Raw genomic sequence first — 25,396 nt, forward strand, 5'->3', positions numbered from 1 at the left:
ACAAGAGACCACTACTTCCCTAGAACTGGAAAAAGCACCCAAGGTCAAGAAACATAAAATAGTAAGTACACCTCTACTCATATCTTTATATACATAATTTTTAAGGAAGAATCAAACTCTTGAAAAGGAGAATAGGAAGATTAAATTTTATTATAATTGCACCTTAAAAACGATAAGAAACCAGTAACTTCAAGGGGGAAACCTCCTTTTACAATAAATACAATGAACAAACAATATCTGATGATCTTAAGAGTATGTATCCTTAGTGTGTGTGTGTGTGTGTGCGTGTGCGTGTGTGTGTGTGTGTGTGTGTGTGTGTGTGTGTGTGTGTGTGTGTGTGTGTGTGTGTGTGTGTGTGTGTGTGTGTGTGTGTGTGTGTGTGTGTGTGTGTGTGTCTGTATGTATCTGAGACAAAGGATACAATTATAATAAAATGAGACATTAAGCGGTTCTCTCATACATAACAATATAACAATAGAAATATAATCATTCAATATCTAGGGCTTAATAAGGGGTTTTTGGGTTAACATGGGGCTTATATAGGGCTTAAAAATCCCATTTCCTTCAAAGAAGCATTTTCCTCAATACTTGACTATATGTGGGAATTTCTACATGAAAAACTCATATTCCCATGTTGCTTCTTCCACTAGTAGGTTCTTCCATTTGATGAGGTACTCAGTATCACTCAATTTCTCAGTTGCTTAGTCCTTGTTTCCAAAATTGTTTCTAGTTATAATATTATTTTCCTTCTTCATTAATCTCTAGTAGAATCATTTCAACTAGGATCTTATCATAGATTACCTTCTTAAAGCAAGAAACATTGAGGACTAGATGTACATGTGAATATGGAGGAATATCCAATTTGTAATTCATACTTACAATTCTCTATAACACCTTATAGGGTCCATAATATCTCAGAGCTAATTTATTTTCTTTCCTTTTTTGCTTGAGGTCCCTCTATTATATGGTTGTAGTCTCAAAAATAACCAATTCCAACTTCATATTCCCTTTCACTATGATGTTGATCTACTTTTTGTTTCATCTTATTTTTTGCCATAATCAAGTTGTCTTTCAATAGTTTGAGAACCTTTTGTTAGTGTTGGATGTGGTCATGTGTTGCTTGAGCCCTTATAGTCACTTTCAAGGGTGATGTGATGGATGGAGGATGATATCCATGAAGCTCCATAAAAGGTGGAATTTTTTATGAAGTATGGAAGGATGCGTTGTACCACATTATTCAAAAGGAACCCATTTGATTCATTGTGTATGTTTATTAGATGCAAAGAAACATACATATCCTTCTAAAAATTTATTCATAATCTCAATTTTTCCATTAGATTGAGGATGGTAAGATGACTTGTGACCCAACTAAGTACCCAAACAAGAAAATAATTCAGTCCAAAATTTTCAGTTGAAAATTAGATCTTTGTCACTTACAATAATCTTTGGTATTCCATGTAGCTTTTAGACTATTTCCATGCATGCTTCTTCTAAAATACTTTCTTTAAGAGGACGAGAAAGAGAGAAAAAGTGGCATACTTTGTCAATCTATATACCACTACCATAATGACACTCTTTCCTTCATATTTGGGTAAAATTGCAATAAAACCATTTGAAATTTCTTCCCAATGTATGGCTAATGATTAAAGAAGCCATGGGATATTCATAGCATCTCTTTTATTTTGCTAGCATGCCACACATTCTACCACAAACGTTTGCACATCTAATTTAAGACTTTCCAAATAAAAAAATCTTGATCCTATTGTATGTCTTCAAGAACCCTCAATGTATTCCTATAGGTATTATAGATCCATTTGAGCACATCACTCCCAACATTCAGATTAGTACTATTAGGGCTCATCAAACCCTAATCCAATTTCTACATGCCCTATACAAGTCATCACTTTAAATGCCTCCTTCCTTGAAAGTTTCCTGGCCTGAAGCCCTCCAGAAATGCCTCCTTGAGGGACCAATGCAGCCTTGGTCAAGGGTAAATGCTTCAGTGTAGGTAGGCCCATTTAAGGGTGCATTTCATTGCACCTATGCCCACTTTGACCTGCGCTGGGCCAGATTGAGCGAAATCCTCATAGAGTTCTGGGAATATTCTTATCTTTTGGATCCTTCTAGAAGATTCCCACACTTATCATCTCCTATGAGATCAAAATTGGATAGGGAATGAGTTAATTAACCTCCTATCCACTCATCCCTTACTCCATGGAAACTAACTCTAAGTTTGGAAGGCCATTCAATACCATCATTTATGACCAAACCACCTCCATTTTCCTATAAATTGAGTACTCATCTAAGTGATCAAGGGCTAGACTTTGAGAATTTGTAAGGAGATATTGTTGATGTGAGGTTTGAGATTGTAAGCAAGTATTGTTATGCTACCGGAGTGTTGTGCTTTTGATGTGATTTTGGATGGAATTCAAGCTAGAGGAGTGACATTGGATCGGACTTCATGGTTGTAACTCTTCCTTCTACTTAATAAAGTTATTTACACCTTTTCCCATATTCTTGTCTTTATGTATGATGATTATATGTGTAAATTCTTTCGATTCCATTTTCTTGTAGTAGATAGATCTCTTACTTTGATTGGTTTTTGTCCTTTGTTTATGATTGTAGATACTTGACGAGTGGATTAAGTTCAAGAAGGATCAATGGGAGCCATATAAAGTAGACAAAGGGAAATCAAAAGACAACAAGTAGGTCCCTTGTCTTATTTATCTTCTATAGAAAAGGGATAAACGCTTTAAATCTATTGTTCTAGGTGTAGGAACCCACCTAGGGAAATTGTATTTATCCGTATATGAAAAATTCCACATAACAAATTGGCGACTTCGTTGGGGAATGATCATCGTTCTGGGTAGTTTAACTTCATCCTAGTACACCCTGGTATAGTTTACTTGCTTCCATTGATCTTATTTCAGCCTTTTTAAGTGTTTTTTGGTAAAAATTGTGCTTGAAGGCCCCTAGGATGGCCTCTCTGGCACCAACGCATGCTTGGTCAGGACACAGAGCACTACAGAGCACCCTTGGCTTGGGGAAAGTCCTCTGAAGTGCATTGTTTCCCATTCAAGGCTGTACTAATCCTCCTTAGGTCAAAATCCCCACCTTTGACTTGATTTTCCCCAAATTTCCTTCTATTTGTGCTTGCTAAAATATCAATGATTGTTGTACTTCTGAAATCAATTTGTGTTTCCTTTGCTAGCCCTACTTTGGCCCTGATTTTTTAGTGTTTCTTAAATGATTTCTTTATCACTATCAATTCTTTGTCAAAGTTAGTTTATAGTCGATTAATCTTTTTTCAAAAGAAAGTGTCGTAAAAGTCTTCATTTCTTTCGGAAAGGAACTGTCGTAAAGTCTTCATTCTTGCAAAACTATTGATTGATTGTATGTGCATTAGTTTGCTTTTGTTTATCTCAACATTAAGGGAATTGAAAAGAAAAACTTGCATTATGCAATTATAGGTTTGTGTGTTCTTATAAGAATAGCTAGGGAAATTGCATTAGGTGCGCTCTTTGCTCTTTGTCAAAGATTTGATTGTTATATCCCTTACTAGCTACAGTTTTCATTATTAACTGAATGAAAAGAATGTTTCTCATGTTAGTTGAATTCTAGGAATTGAAAACATACATCACGTGTTGAACCTTGAAAGGAAAATTATTAATCAATATCAACTTAAAGTTATCTCAATTAACCTAATGGAGCATTGTCACCTAATGAATAACATTTAGAGGTCTAGGCTAGAGACGTATTCCAACGTCGATAAACATAGAAGATGTTGCTAGCTTGTCTGCGATACATTCCAAGTGTGATACCTCATTCCACGTGCGTAAGTATATCGTAGCTCGTCCACGTACCTTTGGTTATATAGGGCGGTGTTATAGTACATAAAGTATAAAGGAATGCTCTCACTATGCAGTTTCGCATTAGGCAGTGCTAACATAGATTGGGCCTCCATGTACTTTCGGGTATATATGGGAGGAATACATTAGGTTTCTATCCATCCATTGGTAACTGAGTTGGCTGCCTTGTACACTATGATACACCGATCACAAAATTCGGGGAGATTTCATGCACCTATGTTAAGTCCTTCATTCACTTAGGCAATATATTGCAGTTCATAGTTACTTGGTATTCCTTTTGCCTAGGTTATCCCTCTTTTGTTTTGTTATGTTATTTTTTCTAAAATAAAAATAATTGACCGTGGATAACATCCTCCACGTCACTCCTTAGTTGATCTTAGGTTGATACATATGGCAACAACTTCGTAGTCCACAAATCAAGGAATTCCTTTTGATGGGAATCATAGTCCTTTTCCTCCTTTCGGAAATATTGGTGCTCCTTATATGGCTACATTATCACTTCCAGGATTTACCATTGGCTTGCCGGTATGGTTTTTTTCAACCTCCTTGGTCCAAAATGTCGTGATTTCTCTGCATTCAAGTATTCCTCCACCTGGACAAAATTAACCTCCACTTGATCCTAAATCTGACCCTTTACCTTCTTCGTTGGTTGTTTCTTCCTCCCCTTCTTCCTCTTCGCCTACTGAAAGTATTGACACTAGTAACTAGGTAGATAAGAAGAAGAAGAAAGGGAAGAAGAAGAAGAAGAATAAAAATCAACAAGGGGGCAGCTAAGCAACCATTGCTTTGAGTGCAACTTTTGACGAGAAACCATCCGATAAGCCTCACAAACTTTGATATACTTGCAAACTTTGTACGTGAGACCATCTTCTTCGAAATTTTTCTTGTATTCCTCATATTTCAGAAGAATGGTCTTCTCGTTCACATCATCATGTGTCATCAACTTCTGGAGATCATGATAGTGACACACCATAAACTAGTGGTAGTAAAGTTCATGGAAAGAAGGGTGAAGTTAAGTTTCCCTGTAGGTTATGTGAAGGGAATCACCCCATTCACCTTTGTCCCTATATGGATGAAGCCAAAAAAGTGTTGGATAATCATCCTACTTCTTCTCAGTGACTTTTGTCTGGTTATAGGAGACTCTCCCTTAATCCTTCACTAGTTGATGAAGTGACTGACCCAAATCAACCATCGGTCAAACCCACTATCTCTGAATGTGAATCCCATGAGTCTATACCTAACCAATCACAGGTCAAGGAAATAATTGACCCGATTTCAGCTTCATTTAATCGTACCTTTCCCATAGAGAGTGAGTATGAAACCACTCAAGTTCTTTTCATTTATTCAGATTCCAATGAGCTTGGAGGCAACCCTCATGTTCCATCAAGACAGGAGGAAAATCCTCAAATTCTCGTAACTCAAGGGGATAGTTCTCCCGTTCTTATGATACCCCCTCCAAGTAGTCTGGTCACTTCCTTTGATTGGAATCGACTGGCAGGATGTTGTCTTCCTTCTTATGTGCCTTTTCAGATCATAGTACAGGCTTGTAATATGATTGTACCTAGAACTATTATAGATGAAGGTGCCTTTGTGAGTATCCTTTCCTCCACTTCTTGGAAAGCACTCAGTTCGCCGCCACTTGTGCCTAATACCTAGAATATGTTGGCTTTTAATAGAGGAACCAGTCAACCATTAAGGATCCATCCTCGGTTTCCTATTACTTTGGGAGGAAAAATTGTTTATCTCAATGTGATGGTAGTCCCAGGCCCTTTAGATTACAATTTACTTCTTGGCCATGACTATGCTTATGACATGGGAGCTATTGTTTCAACACTCTTTCGAGTGAAGTGTTTCCCACATGAGGGCAGAATTGTCACCATTAATCATCTTTCATTTCCCTATCCAAATATGGCTTCTAGTCAACCATCTTCCCTAAATGGTCCTTTTGTCCCAATGGTATCTTCCCCGCCACGGGTCAATTATGTGGCAAATTGTTCCATGCCTACATCAACTGAAAACCAATTCCGTGATGTTGTGCATTATGTATTGGGGGCATTGGAACTAGATCTCTCTAATGAATTCCTTGCTACGGATCCCTTCCAGAGCATTGTTCTCCTATATGATGAGAACCTCTTAGAAGTCATGACCTCTTATGGTTGTGAACAAGGAATATGAGGATATTTATTTTATTGTGTCAACCTCATTAAAAAATGAAACCGGTCCACGAGGATAATTCATGGTCTTGTTTCAACCTTGTTAAAAAATGAAACAAAGGGTATGAGCATAGTTCCTTGTCTTGTGTCAAGTTCGTTAAATATGAAACAAGGAATATGAGGATAGTTCTTTTACTGTGTGAACCTCATTAAAAAATGAAACAGGTCCATGAGGATAGTTCCTTGTCTTGTGTCAACCTCGTTAAAAAATGAAGCAAAGGGTATGAGGACAGTTCATTTTCTTCTTTCAACCTCGTTAAAAAATGAAACAAAGGTTATGAGGAGAGTTCCTTGTCTTGTGTCAACCTCGTTAAAAAATGAAACAAGGAATATGAGGATAGCTCTTTTATTGTGTCAACCTCATTAAAAAAAATGAAATAGGTCCCAGAGCATAGTTCCTAGTCTTGTGTCAAGCTCGTTAAAAACTGAAACAAGCAATCAGAGCATAGTTCCTTGTCTTGTGTCAAGCTCGTTAAAAAATGAAACAAGGAATCAGAGCATAGTTCCTTGTCTTGTGTCATGCTCATTTAAAAAATGAAATGAGGTCCCCTGGAGCAAAGTTCCAAGTCAAGTCTTTGATTAGGTCTTGTAAAATCCCAGTCAATTCTTTCACTTGATCTTGTAAATGAACCTTCATTCCATCCACCTCATAGCCACGAGTAGTCTATTTAGGTGAATGCAATGAAGCTTGGGGGGCATGCACCTAGTCTCGAGTCATCATGCTGGGGGGCATGTAAACTAGATCCAAGCATAGTTTTTCGTTTCAATCTTGTGTAAACATGAAACTAAATCCAAGCATAATTTTTCATTTCAAGCTTGTGTAAAATGAAACTAAATCCAAGCATAGTTTTTCATTTCAAGCTTGTGTAAACATGAAACTAAATACAAGCATAGTTTTTCATTTCAACCTTGTGTAAACATGAAATTGAATCCAAGAATAGTTCCTTATGGTTCAAGCTTGTGTAAAAATGAACCCATTTTCATTTTAACCCTTGTGATTGCCATTCTATCAGCTTCTTCCGTCAAATGAGCCTTGTTTTTTTTCCTTCCATTGTCACTATCTACTTGGCCAATCATACGCTTTCACTTGGTTGTTTTACTCTTTTAGAGGAACAGTTGCAATGAGTGATCTTATTAGGTAGCCTCTTCACATAAATCAACATGTTTTGAGAAGTTCCAACATCACCGAAACCAATTTCTATCCTAGACACCACTCATTCCTCAAAGTGGAGTCCTCTTTAAGCACTTTTCAGACTCTTGAAACATGAAAATATTGCCGAGTGCTTTAACCTTTTCAGCTCATAAACGAATTGGAAACGGCATCTACTCAAAATAATTTTAACCCTTTTCCGGACTGAGATAGATTACTTACAAAAAATCAATACGTTGATGGAACATGGTCAATAGGTTCTCTCTAGTATTATTTTACGCTTTTTCGGACTTGAGAAACAAAATTACAAAAAATAACTTGTGGATTTTTCTTTTTGTCCCTTTTCAAACTCTCTAAGCATGAAAAGGACCAAGTTATCATTGTCATTAAACTCGTTAAAACATCAAATAACGACAAACTTGTCCATCATGACAAGACAGAGTTTCACCTTCGCTAGACTCGTTAAAACATCACATAGTGATGGATTCACTCGAAGGGTGGAATTATACAACAATCATATGTTATCCTCCTCAAGCTTGATAAAAAATAAAGAGGTATTGGTCAGCAATAACTGGGGAAAATGGGAAAAGGGGTAAACCATTTTATGGTAGCAGGTCGCTCTTGAACATGAAACTTTCACTTCATCTCTATGACTATTTGGGTTGGGTTATTTGCTTGATGGTTATCATACCTATGGTCTATCATACCATCCATTAATTTGGTTTTGGGTCAATGCTGCCAATTCATTCAAGTGTTGCCGACATGTTCAAGAGAAGTCACACGGTTAAATTCATCCTTTGCAATACTCATAAACCTTCATTTTCATGATCCCCTTTCCTGAATTTTGTGTCGTCAGTCACATTCTATCTCCAAAAATCATTACACTCGTTTCGTGTCATTGATGTGGGATACATCAAGGCCCTCGTGCAACAGGTCGCTTCTTGTTGACATGAACACATTATCCAAGAAGTTGACTTAGAAACACCCTTTCAGTACCTTGAGGCTTGCATACATCAATGGCAAGTTTCTCACTTCCAGCGATAGGTTGACATCATTGTTCCTTGACCGAACAACTTTTTGTGGTGTTCGACATCAAAACGTCTATTCACATGATGCAAAATGTATTGCAATACCTTGAGGATCATTATCATTATCGGTGATTTCTCTCACGTCTGTTAACGACTTACATCATTGGCTGGTAATCAGACGGTGACTTCACATCACATATTCACATGGTTAGACTCATACTTGAGCAAACAATTGAAAGAGATAGAAGACCCAGGATCTAGTTTCATCCATCCGGGCTGCGATTTCAAAATAGTACTAAATCATTTGTACAATGGATTTATACTAATGGTCATCCCACCATGGGTCTATATCTGTAGATGACTATATATGTACCTGTAATGAAATTTTTTATGTTGAGCATGGGTATGCCTTCCCTCAGCAATTTATGAAAAATCCAAAATATCAGGATATTATGTATTTTAATTGATGCAGGTCACCATTCGCTTCGAAACCTCTTCATCACATCGTAAAGCATATCACTCGACATTATCATTTTCGAATTCATGCTTTAGGGGGTAGCTGTTATAGATCCATTTGGGCACATCACTCCCAACATTAAGATCTGAACTATTAGGGCTCATCAAACCCTAATACAGTTGCAACATTCGCTAGACAAGTCATCACTTTGAATGCTTCCTTCCCTGAAATTTTCTTGACCTGAAGCCCTCCATAAATGCCTCCTTGAGGGACCAGCACAGCCTTGGTCAGGGGTAAATGCACTTCAGTGTAGGTAGGCCCATGTAAGGGCGCATTTAAGTGCACCTAGGCCCACTTTGACCTGCACTAGGCAAGATTAAGCGAAATCCTCATAGGGTTATGGGAATATTATTATCTTCTAGAGGCTTCTAGAAGATTCCCACACTTATCATCTTCTATGAGCTTGAAATTGGATAGGGAATGAGTTAAGCAACCTCCTACCCTCTCATCCCTTCCTCCATGGAAACTAACTCTAAGTTTGGAAGGCCATTCAATACCATTATTTATGACCAAACCACCTCCATTTTCCTATAAATTGAGCACTTATATAAGTTATCAAGGGCTTGATTTTGATAGTTTGTAAGGAGATACTATTGGTATGAGGTTTGAGACTGTAAGCAAGTATTGTTATGCTATTGGAGTGTTGTGCTTTTGATGTGATGTTGGATGGAACTCAAGCTAGAGGAGTGACATTGGATTAGACTTCATGGTTGTAACTCTTCCTTCTACTTAATAAAGTTGTTTACATCTTTTCCCATATTCTTGTCTTTATGTATGATGATTATATGTGTAAATGCTTTCGATTCCATTTGCTTATAGTAGATAGATCTCTTACTTTTATTGGTTTTTGTCCTCTGTTTATGATTGCAGGTACTTGTTGAGCAGATTAAGTTCGAGAAGGAGCGACGGGAGCCATACAAAGGAGACAAAGGGAAAGCAAAAGATAACAAGTAGGTCCCTTGTATTATTTATATTCTATAGAAAAGGGATAAATGCTTTAAATCTGTTGTTCTAGGTGTAGCTACCCACCTAGGGAAATTGTATTTATCCGTAGATGCAAAATTCCACATAACAATAGGATAAGTGTATAATTCCAATACGACCTTGTGTTTGAGTTGAGAATTATTACATAAGTATAAGTGATCATGATACCATAACAAATAGTCTTTCCATTATTCCTATAGGATAAGTGTGTAATTCCAATAGGACATTTTGTTGGATTTGAGAGTATTTGAGATGAGAATTATTACATAAGAATAAGTGATCTTGATACTATATCAAATAATTTTACCATGTAAGTTTTTTCTACTACATCACGATCCTCTTGTAGTTGTTGAATGATCTTGCATAAATAATCATCTTTCTACCATTCTATCCTTACTTCTTCCACCTAGTAAGATTATGGAATGGAAATACCACATAGTAAACCATTTGTGTCTTCCTCTTTGCTTGAGAGTGCATCTACCACAATATTTTGTTTTCCTTTATTGTAGATAATTTCAAAGTCATAACCCAACATATTTGTGACCCATTTCTGTTTCTCTTCTAAATATACTCTTTTCTCTAAGAAGTACTTTAGACTATCATGATATATTTTTACTTTGAAGTGTATTCCTATTAGGTATGGATGTTATTTCTTAACTACATATTGTATTACCAACATTTATTTTTCATAGATGATTCTGACTAGGTTCTTTCCTTTAAGTTCAAAATTTTCAAAGGTAAGAGGTGTTACTTCTTGTATAAAAAATGCACCAATTCCATGGCCTGAGGCATCACAATCCACAATATATATTTTTGTGAAGTTAGGTGTCTCCAAGATGGGAATTGTACACATAGTCTATTTAAGTTCTTCAAACACTTTGGTTGCTTCTTTAGTCAAAGAAAATGTTTCCTTCTTCAATCATTTTGTTACAGGTGCTTCTATTTGACCATAATTATTGAAAAAATTGTAGTAATATCCTTTCAATCCTAAAAATCCTCTAGGTTTCTTTAAGGATTAGGGATTGACCATTCCCTCATAACATTTATTTTATTAGGATCCACCTTGACACCATCATGTGATATAATATGACCCAATATTCATCTTCTTGAACCTCGAAGGCACACTTCAAATTATTTTCATATAATTTCTTCTCTTCCAACAATTTTAAGACCATGTCAACATGGTGTACATGTTATTCCTAAGATTTTTTTATAAATGAGTATGTCATCGTGTTGACAGTGCTGGACCCGCCAACGTGTCAAGAGGATATCCCCGGTAAGAATTCCCAATTAGACCTCAGACCGTTTGGTGTAGGAGTCTCAGCAGTGGGTCGTAAGGAAATTCCTTGACCGCAATGTCGCACAGAGGCAAGTAGGATAACTCTGTCAGCAAGGGTGTGACTGCTACAATGAGTTAAGGAAAATGTATGAGAGGTTCTAACACAAAAGGGGGAGAAATGGGTGAAGGTGAGTTCCAGGTTGAAAGGGATCAGTCCCAACTCAGCTAGGAACACACAACACAAAAGGACACACACAACTTCCAATGGAGCAGTTGAATCGGATGTGGTAGTCACAACATACAAAGTACTATAACATGTACAACACTCATGAATCAGTCTGAATGAGTGCAACAGTTGTTACAACAAGGTTCATGTGAAAAGTTTGTCTGGTGTCCGACAGAGAAGTTGACACGGATGATGACATCATTAACAACATATAGAACACATTAACAACAAGATTCATATAATTGCATGTGAATCAGTTCATACACAAATACGTAAGTTAAATAACATATATCATTAAGGAAATCGGAGCAGTCCAACTACAATAACAACATATGCATGAAAATGTGTTGGCTCTTATTTAATAAAAGTGTAAGTTCCAATCATACAATAAATCTATGTAAACCTACTAGCCCCATCAGTGAAATGTTACAACCACATCTGCCTGCTCCTCCAAAGAGATGTACTAGCTCCGTGTAGTGGAGAAGCCAAGGCATGTTACAATATTGTCCAAGCTTTCTTCGAGATAGTCTTAATATAAGCTTGGCTGACCAATAGCCCTTACAATGAGTTATGAGGTATTATTTATAGCAAAGGGTGGGGTGACCCTTGACATTCCCCTTTATGACAATTCAACTACCTTCATGACTCTTCACCTACTCTATGATTGTTACATCCAACCATTGACACTTGAATTACACTTGACATGACTCAGCATTACAATGCACATGTACTCATGTGAGACAACATGGCTTGAGCAAGCCTTGCAAGACATCATTGACACTTGGTCTGTTGTGATGAGACCAACTATTTGACATGCTTGTGATGGTTAAGGTGGTGAGGTGAAGCCAAGCTCGGTCGTCCGTGATGGTGTGCATGCACCTCATGGTGACAGCTTGCTGAAGTGAACTCTTACCTCTGTTGCAACCAGTGCATTGGTTCAGCCCCTTCATCCAACTCATCTGCTAACATGCGCATGGTCTTCTTAGGTATGGTTGCATTGGAAACACATTGATGCATAGTGTCCATGTTGATCTTCAAGTGTGTTCTGGTGGTCATGCGCATCAACTTGCTGAAGTACATGTTCAGCCCCAGTTGGACTTGCTTCTTGTCTTTGCCTTGGTGAGTGTGTTGAATGGGTTGGATTGCATGCGTGTGCTCAACGACATGCATGCTCTTGAATCCCTTGCATGTGATCAACAACACTTCTCACCATGTCTGCTTTGTGTCAGCTACTGGGATGGATCCTTAACTTGTACGGGCACAATTTCATCTATGAGTGCATGTTGCGCCCACTATTATTCCTGTTCCTGTTGTAACTCATTCGTCTCTTTGTACAGCTTCATGTTCTTCCTGAGTTGCTGCTTCAGTACATGAAACTCCTTCGTTGTTCCATATTTTTCCTTTGTGCGATCTTCATGTCGCGCCGTCACTTCATAGCCAAAGTCTCCAAAGTCGCTTTCATCATTAATGGATCTGCTTGAGCTTGCAACCTTGTTCTGCCTCCATGTTTTCAACAACCCCCCTCTTGCATTCATTGCATTTGGTATGTTATCTTCAATTGTTCTTCATGTTGTTGCTCACTGTGATGTTTTTGTTGTCATATCTTGATTTCCTTGTCTATGAACAACTTGATGTCTTTGTGGGTAGGCAAGTCCATAGAAACTTGATCGACTATATCCCCAAGTGTTCTTTGAACGGTTTCTTCATCTCTGCTCTCTTGGAAACCATTGTACCTATACTGCTGAGAGGTAGATGAACACCTGCAATACCTGGAGACATAGCAACACTTTTGGAAAGCAATATGTCAGTCGAAAACCAAAATAAACATGAGAACTGACTTGCAACATACCTGGGTGAATGATCATGAAGGTTGTGCAATTTCAGCTAGAAGGTTGGGAGACTGACTGCCAAGACTGGACAAGGCATAGTCTGGCCTAGGGACAGATTTGCTCAATTTCTTGGACCAAGCAGCCACTATCCTCCAGAAATGTGAAAAATAGTCTCTGAGGATAGTTTTGGGTAGGAATGTGCAAATCTAGAGAGGAAGGTGAGCCTTCCTTCCCCAGATTGCGCAATGCAGCCTTGGTGAAGGGAGAGTCTGGGCCAATGTTGGCCTGACTCGCCAATGGGCAACTAAAAGCAACTAAGATGATAAATGCATGGTGACACTAAGTGATAGCAGAAGTGATTGGCAGTGCATGCAAAACATGAATGAAATATTTAACAAAAAGATCAACATGCTTGTTGGTGAGGCAGTTCACTAGATGGGTGAACGTCCTTGCAAAACGGTTTCATGCATGTGACAACAGTGAGATAGAAACGAAAATTGAAACATAGCTAGGACAAGCTAGTATATATGTAAACAACAGAAAGCATTCAAATAAATCAAGAAAATAATACTCCCACAAGACAAAACACAAAAAGTGATAGAAATGCAGCACAAGGCATGGGAAACGGGCTTACCCCAAAATAGTTGAGCTAAATGTGTCGATTTCTCCTAGATTTGATGTGGGATGTTAGAGCTACAACGTTGATGTGATTAATGAGCTATGCAATGTCCGGTTCATGAGTTTTGATAACATCGAGGCTGTGACATGCATGCCACGAATATAGGGGAAGCGATACTTGGTGGGAGGTTTCGGAATTGCTCCTTGCATGTAACCTTCAACTGCTAAACATAGATTCCTGAAAAGGGATGCCTATGCATGTTGCCTTGGGAGAAGTAGCCCATGTATGCAAGTATATTTTTCTCATTCCTAGAGGGAACTGTCAACTCAGTTGCACATGCAAGAGACTCCTCGACTACTGGAGAAAAAATGCGCATTTCTGGTTGGGAGCTTGGTTGGCTTCCCAGGAGATTTGCGCAATTTCTGGGCAGAGCAACTGACTACTGCCCTGATTTTCCCAAATTTTGGGCTAAGCAACCTTGCTGGGGAAATTTGCGCAAATCCTGGTGGGAGTGTTGGCAGGCAGGATCGCGTAATCCTAGAGATTAGCAGTCTGCCAGAGAGGATTGCGCAATTTCTAGAGGGAAGGATGGTTGCCCTCCAGAAATGAGCAATTTTCAAGGGAAAGTTGTTCAGCATGTAGCTGGACAAAGTTTGGGTGAACAGCTTGTGAGGGGAATAGATCAAGCTGTGATCGACAGGCTGCCTTTATGCAAGAAAGACACTGAAACTTGTGAACTTGATGAAGCAAGGAAAGCTATTGTGAAGGTTGGAAGGGAGGCTCCAAAACAAGGCTAAGGAAACATTTTGGAGGGTGGTTGTAGCCACTACAACACATCAAAAGATACTAGAACAAATTCTCTAAGAAATGGTTTGAAAATAGAATGCATGAAGATAATTTGAAATTTTGGAGGTGCATTTCCAAGTCCAAATGGTATAACCAAAAGATCATAATTACCTTCATGTGTTCTAGATGTTGTTTTTGGAATGTCTTCTTAACTCATTTTGATTTGATGATATCCAAAATGAAGATCCAACTTAGTAAAGAAAATTTCTCCATGCAACTCATCTAATAATTGATTAATGATAGGAATAGGAAACTTAACTTGTATTGTCATTTTGTTGAGATGTCTATAGTATTTACACATATGCCATGACCCATCCCTTTTGATAACCATCACCATTGGTGAATAGAAAACACTTTATCTAGTTTGAATGACACCCACCTCTAACATTTTTTGAACATATGCTTAATCTCATTCTTTTGTGCATGCCGATATTTATAAGGCCTAATATTAGGCGATACACTTTTAGGTTGAAAATGAATAGAATGGTCATGATATGTAATAGGTAGAAGACCCTTATGCATTTCTCCAAATACCTTAGCATGATTGTTGATAAATTTTTCAATATGAATTAGAGTAGAGGACATGGATGTTGGAACATCGAATGAAAACAATTGTGCAACTACCCCTTTCTTTCCAGTTTTTAGAAATTTTGTCAAATTATTAGAGCTTATCACTTTACTTGGTTTCCCTTGGATGCATCTAAGCTCAATTTTATTTCCTTTTGATACGAATATTATGAAAAGATCTTGGAAATTAATGGAAAATGTAACCAATTATTGTAACCATTGGAACCCTAATACAACATTAGCACTACCCATTTTGATTGCAATCATAGAACTAACCAATAAATACTCCACTATATTCATATTATTCTTATTTCACTTACCTCCATAATTTATGTACCTCCATCTACAATCATCACTTGAAATTCTAGTGTTGGAGATACAAAGAAATTAAGAGATTTTTCTAATTTATAATTGATGAAGTTATGGGTACTACCTAAATCAATCCATGTGTTGGCTTGGTGGGGCCTTACCCAAGTTCAGCATTAGTTAGCCAAACAAATCCCTACACTACTGGCCCTTTCGGTACTAGCCCACAAAGTGTAGATCGAAGTCTCACCCGAAGCAGTATGGGGGGATGTTGGAACCAAGTTTTCGCACCCTAAGATGGTCGTGATTTGGTTTATTCCTTGTATTCTTGCTTTCGGGTAGGTCGTTAAGTTCTAGGGCTCTGTCTATCTAGCCCTTTATTCCGCCCTTCAGTACCTCCACGAAGGGGTATGATTGGCCTTCACGCAACCCCAACCTGCAGTTCCGGTACTTTCGCGTTGCTAAAGCATCGTATAGAACAGGTTTCCAAGTCATCCTTAAGTGTTTAATTATCTTACTAAAAAATCACAGTTAGCGCTGCGTAAAAAAATATCCTTAATTGTGTTCAATTATCCAACGTAATTACATACATTCTCGCATCATATGAGCATTATAAATGAAATTCATACACAATATGACAAGATGCATTAACAGGAAACAAAGACACATGATTTGTGAAATGCTTCTCTTTATTGATATCTTCAGTCGATTACAGACTCTATCCGCCCTGTGCACACAACTGCAAGGATCCGTGCACTCAGCTGCAGACTTCTACCCTAGGCCTCTACGCACTTAGCTGCAGAGCCTCTACCTATGCTATGACCCAAAAACTTATACTTCTCTCCTTATCGCTCAGAACTTCTTCTACAACTTATGACTTCTAAACTACTTAGAGATTACTTAGCTCTTTTTATACAATCCCATGCTCTGTGGACCATGGGTAGATCTCTTACAGATGACTTTAGCTTACAAAATAACAGTGGACAACCCTTTATGACTCATGACACCTTCGCGCTCCACGACCACAAAATGCGGAGTCTTTACAAATTTATTACAAAATTCGACCCAAACATGGGCTTTTATCCCCAAAACTATCTTTGGGGATCCCTTTCCCAACAAGCCCCCAACACAAACGTTGTGACTCGCCCTCAAGTCACTCAGCAAGCATAGATATCTTAACATGAAGACCTCCCAGCTCAACCCGTATGACTGCAACCTCAGCAGTACATTGTGCGGCCACCTGCTTCACGTCTTCAACCATCTACTTGGTCACTGCTCCTGAACTGTTGGCCTGAAGCTTTTGCTGAGTTGCTTGCAGATTCACAAGCTTTCCTTGAATAGAGGTTGTCACTGTGTAAGCCTCATCTAGCCAAGGCTTTAGTCATGCCTTCAACATTGCTTCCTTGTGCAATGCTACATCCACCTGTTTCTTCAGCTACTTGGCCTCCTGCAACTTTGTCGATCGCTGTGTGAGCGTGATAGTTCGTGTTGTGCCTTTGACCTCATCATAAAGCTATTGTAGCTTGCGTGCTTATGTCTCCAGTCAATGTACATTAGGCTCCTCCTACAAGCTTGCCAGGACCTCAAACAAATATTCAAAAAGTTGTGTGCAATCTGCTACTACACTCAGCCGTCTCTACTACCTCTGTGACAACAGTCGTCCGCTGCTCCTGTACTTCTGGCAAAGTTCAAGGCTGGGCCTTCAACTGTAACTCTATGATCTACAGGTTCAACTCCAACTAAACCCTCACTATTTCTGTACAAGCGTCACGCACCCCCGTGGCCAAGTTGTTGAAAGCACACCTCGACTGGTTCTTCCTCAGGAATGGCCAACTCTGGGACTATTCGGCATGCCTCCTCGAAGACATACATTATACGTTTGTTCTGGTTGGGTACCTCGGTCACAACAACGATGGCAGAGTCTCGTTGTAGTTCATCTACTCATTGTTAATCCGTTTCTCACTAATCACCTAGAGGGCGCAGTACTCATGGGCCCTCAGCTCCGCAATCACTCCATCCTGCAAGAGGTGGAGCACCTCACTAGGGAGCATTGCCAAATTCAACCCTACTCCCTTGAGGGTGCTAACAATGGGCCTCTCAGCTTCATTCTCCATGGTCAGTGCTCCATCAGGCAGCACTATCACACTGGAGGCCTTCACACGCAGCATCTCGGTAGCTTCTGAAGTGCCGATAGCAAGGCTGGTAGACTCAGTGCCAACCTGTAATGCGCGAGTTTGCAACTCTTGCAAACCTTTCTGTATAGCCCCTAAGATTATTTTTGTTGTTCTCAAACTGTTGTAGGGCCTCCGCTATGACATCCTGCACCGTGTCACCGATGTTGTGCAAATCATGCTTTGTGAGGGTGATTGGGTCTAGTGATGTCTCAGTAGCCTTTGATTTCTTCCTGGACCCTCATTTCTCCTGCTCCCTTGGATGCTTTCTGCAAGCAGACATCGCCTGTGGGTCCACGCCATGCTATTATGTTTGCTCGTTTGTCTCCCCCTCTGTCTCAGGCGAAAGTGACCTCGCGCCCTTTTCAAAGCCCCACTCTGTTCCATCTGTTTTCTTCGTTGTCTACTAAGCGGCATCGCGCTCCGCCTGGGCCTTGTCAGTGGCCTCCTTCTTTCTCTTTTTGGCTAGCTGCATCATCTTTAGCTTGGCCTCGTCCTTCTTGCACTTCATGGTGAACTTTCTCCCTCCCACCGCCAAGTCTACTGTAGTGTGTTATTCTGTCAACCAACGATTGAGTATTGCGTCAATGGCATCATTCGTTGCTAGGTAAGGAAATTCATATCATGTCTGCATAGGGTCCTTTTGTGCCCTAATGGAAACATGGTGAAAATTTTCTTTAAACTCTGCGTAGCCCTGTAGGTTGGAAAACACCGTAGGCAGCAACCGCGGCTTGCAATTGATGGCCATGCGGATGTTCATCTCCATCAAGATCCAGAAGATCTTATTGTCCTTGATGCACTACACATCCTTGGTCACCCACAACGAAGTGTACTTTGCTACCTCTGGAAGGTCTAGTGCAACCGAAGGGAATTGACTATCCTCTGGTAGCTCGCATTCTACCAACACAGTTGATAGCAAGAGCCACGGTAGTGGAACATCTTTCTAAGCTCCTGTGCTTCGTGGCAGTTCGCAAGGAACTCACTGCAGAGATAGTTTCCCAATTAAATTGAACTCCTCCAGTGCACTGGGCTGCGAGCACGACAACAGCTGTCGACACCTCATCGACGCGACACTTCCTCATCTCCTTCCCTGCTAACATCTGCATAGCCACCTTCAAAGCAAGGTCACAGATGCTAGATATGGCATATCCACGTGGCTTCTTTACCAACTTAAACTTCTATTTCATGGCCTCCATGAGGGTCTGCTCACCACCTTTTTTGCCAAATATCATGGCTGGATTTTCGCCTATGTAAGGCAACCACGTGATCCTATGGATCAACCCATCAGTGATGGGTTTTGGCTCCTCCATCCACAGACACCCATCATTCACCAAGAAGAGCAGCTGCTTGATGAACAATACTATAACCAGGGTACAGTTGTAGCACTACACCCATAGTAGATTGAGAAAACCTACCTTGTCTACTCCTCTGAGCCACCTCCGCGGCTCCAATGTGGTCATTCTATTGGTTGTATCGATGACGTGGTGTATCAGCTACTCAGTCGCTAGGTGTAGGAACTTCTTATGATCAACCAAGTCCCAGTCTTCGCATTTTAGCAGAGGAACCTGCCCCAAGTGCGGTCCTTCAAAGTTAATTTCATCCAGCAGCAAAGGGGTTTGCAAGGGGACCTTTCTCTCATCGATATCTTTTGGCACCTTAGTCTTGCCTTTGCACGGAGTGACGTACTCAGGCAACCGAGTGATAGAGTTAGTACCCTAGGCTTCAACTTCCTCCATGCCTACCCCCACATCCTCATCATCCATTGGGATGTCTTTGATTTCTTCCTCCTCTGGCTTTAGATTGAAATTTTTTCCCTTTTCCTGTGCGGTGGGCTTTGGTGGGTTTCTTCTCGATGATGCGTGCACCAGTATTATAGGCTTCTTGCCCTTCTTATCCTTCGTGCTCTCCTTGGTTGGGGTGGGCTTTGGTCTCAGTGTCCTTGGTGATTTAGGGACTTCTGCTAATACTTATGCAACCTCGGGAGAAGCTTCTTCGGCCTCCATAGCAATTTCCGACACTGACTCCTCTGCTTTGGTATCTATAGCTTTTGTGGGTGCCGAGATGATGTTATGCAAGAACTCTTGTGTCTCCTTCGGTAATGTCTCAAATACTGAACTGGCTATCAGAACTTCGAAGTGCTTGCGGTTCATGTGTGCCTAAGAACTCAACAACTCAATTCTCTAAATGCCAAGTGTTTTCCGCTGGATAGCCACCTGTAATTTATAGGGAATTTTGAATTCAAATCCTACTATTCCCCCCAAATTCGGTTCATTAATGTCGGATTGGCCACAGATTTTCAAGGATCTGATCCATAAATTTCGTCTTAAATGTCGACCACCCGCTCCATTTGGACGCCTTTCTACCCTCAAATCATGAACTGTGACTTTAACGGTCACTTTCTGGCCGACCTGCATGATTTCTCCCTGGGTTGCGCAACTCCCTTTGCACTGTCACAAACCCTGTGACACTTCCTTGCTTCACACAATCCTCCAATCGTGTAGCTCCCCAACCTAGGCAGTGTATATTATAGTCTCGCACCTCCTTTCAGCTACCTGGAGTGCTAAGATAGTGCTACCTTCATATAGTCACATGGCCGGACCACCGATGTATGGCTTCAAGCAATTTCCATTCACCTTTCCTAGGAAGGGATCTCCATTCAATTTTACCAACTAAACCGCTCCTCCGTCGGTAATCTCCTTAATGACATAGGGCCCTAACTAGTGCATTCTGAATTTCCCTAGAAATTTATCAAACTTGTTGCCATATAATAAAACCAAGTCATTTACCTTAAAGGTGTGCAACTTAATGTGCCAATCATGCCATGCTTTTTCACGCTGCTTTTAGACCTGTTGGTGAAATCCAACTAGAAATATTTCTTCCTCAAGCTCAGACAGCTACGTGGGCCTCTCTTCCAAGGCTTCGCAGTCCATCATACCTGTGAGTGCGCTTTGCGCAAACTAGGCACAATGTATTCCATGGGCATTACTTCTTCAACACCATATATAAGACTAAAGGGTGTTTGTCCAATTAACTTCTTTCATGTCGTTCAATAGGCCCATAGTACTATGGGTATCCGCAGGTCCCAATCATTTTGCTGAGCGTTGCAAACCTTGGTTAGCGCATTCTCCAACACTTTATTGAATTCTTACACCATCTCGTTAGCATGTGGGTGATAAAGCATGCTCTTTTGGTGATATACCTGAAAGTCCTCCATTAGTGCATTGATCGTTTCATTCAGAAAGTGTGTACCGTTATCACTCATCAAAATATTTGGACACCCGAATCACATCAGTACATACTCAAATAGGAACTTCATAGTAGTCATGCCTGTACAATCCTTTATAGGTTGTGCCTCCACTCATCGATTCAAATACTTAGTTGCAGTGATAATGTACCTCGCCCCTGTCTTTCCTTGGGGCTGAATGGGTCCCACAAAATCTATCACCCATTTTTCAAAGGGTTGTAGTGTCATTTGTGGATTCAGAGGTATCTCATCCCTCTGTGATGGCCTACCAATCCTTTGAGACACATCACACACCTTGTAGTACATTTTTGAATCCTCATGGAGGGTTGGCCACCACAACCCTGCACGTAGAATCTTCTGCGCGGTCGATCTCCCTGCATAATTTCCTCCCGTGGCGCCCCCATGCATGTCTACAAGGATACTACTTCTTTCAAACTCTGGTACATATCATCGCAATATTTCATCAGACACCATTTTCTATAGATTCCCAGCAATGACAAAAAAGTATGTTGTGCGCACCACTAACTCCTTCTTTTGCTGGACGGTGTATCCTTCCGGGGTAGTACCTATCGTTAGGAAGTGTATGATATCTTCAAAATGACCATCCGTGACACGCACTACAAATAGCTGCGCATCAGGAAATCCTTCTTCCAAATTAGTGGGCTCTTCCCCTGTTTCGATGCGTGACAGATGGTTTGGTCCCGCGTTCAGTCGTCCAGGCTTCACAATAACTTCAAAATCATACTCTTGGAACAATAACAACCACCTGTAGATTCTCCCCCCCAACACAGGCTTATTGACCAAGTATTTCAGTGCAGAATGATCTGTATACATCTTAAAATGGCCACCCAACAAACATTGTCTAAACTTTTGGAGCGCGTATATCATGGCTAACCCTTTGCGCTCATTGGTGGAATAGTTCTTCTCCGCCTTGGATAACCTTCTACTTGCGAATGCTATAGGATGGTCCAAGTCTCCTCTGCCAGCCTATGTCAATACTACTCCCAGCGCTATACATGACGCGTCAACATGTACATGGAACTCCTTCTTCCAATCCGGGAAAACTAGAATCGACGCAGTGACCATCTTTTCTTTCAATACATCCAAGCTCTTCTTATAGTCCTTGTTCCAACAGAATGTGACATCCTTTTTCAACAAATTTTCCATAGGCGCGGTGATCTTGCATATCCTTCGATAAACTTTCTGTAATATCCTGTATGTCCTAGTGTAGCACACAGCTGTTTCACACTCCTCAGCGCTTCCAAGTTAAGTATCATGGCTATCTTCACGGGATCTACCATCAGTCCCTGTCTACAAACCACATGACCCAACAGGGTCCCAAAAGGAACACAAAACAGGCACTTCTTCAGATTGAGCGCAATTTGGTATCTTCGACAAGTATCTAGCATCAGGCATAAACTAGCAACATGGCATTTCACCAGCCCAAACAAATTCCATTCATTAAAGTGCACTTCTAGGAACTTATGAATAAATTCCTTGAATGTTACAACGACTACACGCGAAAAAATCAAAGGCGCATTCTTCAATCCAAAAGGCATTACAATGTACTGAAAATACTTGCACTTAGTCGAGAAGGTTGTCTTGCTCCTATCCTCTAGCGCAATTTTGATCTGATGGTACCCAGAGAACCCATCAATGAAGGAATAAGCTTCCTAGCCACCTACAATGTCCAACACTTCATCAGTGAACGAAGTTAGGAAACGATCATGTACACAAGCATTATTCAACTTCCTGAGATCTACGCATATCCTTATTTCATCCTTCTGTTTCTTCTCCTGTACCACCATTGGGCTTTCCAAATCAAATTCTTCCCCAAGCTCAATGATGCCTGCTGTAGGCATCTTTTCTAGCTCTAAGTAGACCTTCTCCTTATACTTCGGATTGAGATGGTAAGTTCTTTGCTTAACCGACTTCGCGTCGGGCTTCAACATAATCTTCATAACACCTAGGTCACTGATTATCCCTTTTATATTCGTAAACTTGGTAGGGAACAAACCCTGGTATTCGCGGAGAAATTCAATGACCTTATCCACCATCGCATCATCCCTGTAATCTCCAATCTTCATGAATTTGGGATCTGCCTCTATACCAATAATTACCTATTTCGTTTTCAGTGGCATGGTTATATCAGGATTCTTAATCTGCAGTCCTTCAACCTCGTAGTGACCTTCTGTTTCATGGATGTTAACCTTTCGCGGATCCTCATCTTCTTCTTTAGCGGTTACATTATAGCCTCCCAGCGTGTGACTCAACTGAGTAGTCCAATCAGGCTGAATCAAGTACGAAGGATCCTACGGTATCCTAAATATTGTTGCTTTTACTTCTTGTAGCACCTTATCAATATAATCAAACCCGTCTTCAAAGATGAATGTCATTATGAAGCCCTCACACATAATATCCCATTCAAATGTACCATGTGAAGCTCTGTTTCCAAGTACCAGTTCATCAGGATGACATCCAGGGTGTGACATAACAAGTGCACCCATTTAGGTTGGGGCTTTGCTCCATAAGCCTCAGCCCATTTGGCCAAGTGCATGTGTGGATCATCCTTCCCATCATACTTGACTATCATTCATACCTTCAAGTTCCCAAAGCGTGTTCTCATCATCCTCCTACATTCACACCAATCATCAAATCTACCCTTATGCGTACCCCACCATCTTCCAGGTGTAACACGCAGTGTCCAATCCAAATCTTGGAAGTACTGCTTCTCTGGTACCTCCCTATCAAATTCATCCAAAAATAGATCCACATCATTCAGGCCATCATAAGTGGGCAGATTTCTTACCTCTGACAACACAGCGTAGCAACCAAGTCATCATGTTACAACTCAGTGTGGTTACCTCATGTAACTGATTCTGCCAGTGCTCTAATTCTTCATCATAGTCTGAGGTGTAGGAACTCTCACGATCCCATGTAATTCGTCCATCTATTGTTGGATTCACCTAATCTTTGTCTCACGTTGTTATCTTATAGATATAGTCCAGATCGTCATCGCTCTCATATTCGCGAACTGGTTTAGTATAGCACGATCCTTCAACAGGATCTAGGGGTACCATTACGCGGAGCAATTTCTTCTCAAATATCATCTTTCGCTTCTTTAGGTTGATTACCCCATTCATATAGATAGCCCAATCAATGCCAAGGAGTGCAGGGTAGGGGTTGCTATCATCCACAATTTCTATTACTTCAAAGTCAGCCAACGCACTCACGCCTTCAATATCTACAGTCACCCCTTGCATCCGCCCCATGGGGATGATCTTCTGTTGATTTTCCATCCTTAGCTGAATCAGAGACCACTGCAGCATGGGTCTTCCCATCCGTTCCCAAGTCTGCTTCAATAGGACGTTCGCGTCTGACCCCAGGTCCAAAATAACCTGATCCATTTTATACTCTCCTGTCTGTGTAGTCAACCTCATCTCTCGTCCTGTCCTTGTTTTATTCTTACCAATCTTTCATACCACATGTTGTTCACCAGGAGTGTTTTCGGTGCATCTATTTATAAGCTCCTCTAATCACTTCACAGCCTTGCTATCACATATAAACTTCATGCAGGTCTCTAGGAAGGTTGTAAGTATAGAAGGGTCTATCTCCTGATTTGGCTTATCCTTGCTCCCTAAGGTGGAGGCCTTAGCGAAGCTCTTCTTTGCTTCCATGAACATTTCGCATGCGCGCTCCAAATCAAATTCAGCCTCCTTCGTCAGAGCTTTGTGAACCCATGCATTATCTTTTGGCTGTTTCCCCTTGTCATCTCCTATTGCAATTCCACTCCGAAGCACTATACTCACATTCAGATCCTCTTCGCGAGGCTCAAACCTCATCATCTGCAGGTTCTGAGTCGACTAAGGTGGTATTTCCCCTTTGTCGCGTATCCTTGCTATCAGCGTAGGATAGTCCTTCGTTTCATGATCAAACAAGGTGAAATATGTGCACAGTGGGCACGTTGGGCTAGTGCAATCGTGGGCATAATGTCCTGGTCATCCGCAATTGTACCAATTAGTTGTCCCCGACCTCTGCCAGGTCCTCCTCTACCTCGACTTCGTATGTGCCCCTAAAAGCCCATTTGCACCATCCCCATGCTCTAGTCAGGTGGTTCCATTTCTGCCTGAACCCTATATGTGAGTGTTCTATCCATCATCAACTCATATCTTCTATAATTGCATTCATCATGCCCTACCGACTTATAGAAGTTGCAAAAGAGTTGTTGCGGTATTTGTACAAACTTCTGCAGCAAATGATAGTTATCTGTCGCATGTGTTTCCTGCTACCTGACATATAGCGCACTACAATGCAGGCCCCGCGCCTGGTCCTGCTTGAGCTTCTAGCCTCAAAGGCATTGGTCCCTCTCCTGTGATATAGTTCGCAAAGACTAGGCAGTAGTCATTCTCATGCCCCTAACCCTTGCATTTCAGGCACCATACCTCTTCGCACACCTCTAGCCGAATTGTTCTGTTCTGCTTCAAACTTTGCATTTCAATGCAAAGATTTTTCAACTGCGCCTGGATCTGCTGAACCCCCAAATTCGGA

This window comes from Pinus tabuliformis, chromosome 5_2 (genome assembly GCF_031772625.1).
Source record: "Pinus tabuliformis cultivar Carrire ecotype Pingquan chromosome 5_2, CPIR1, whole genome shotgun sequence".
NCBI classification, from domain to species: domain Eukaryota; kingdom Viridiplantae; phylum Streptophyta; class Pinopsida; order Pinales; family Pinaceae; genus Pinus; species Pinus tabuliformis.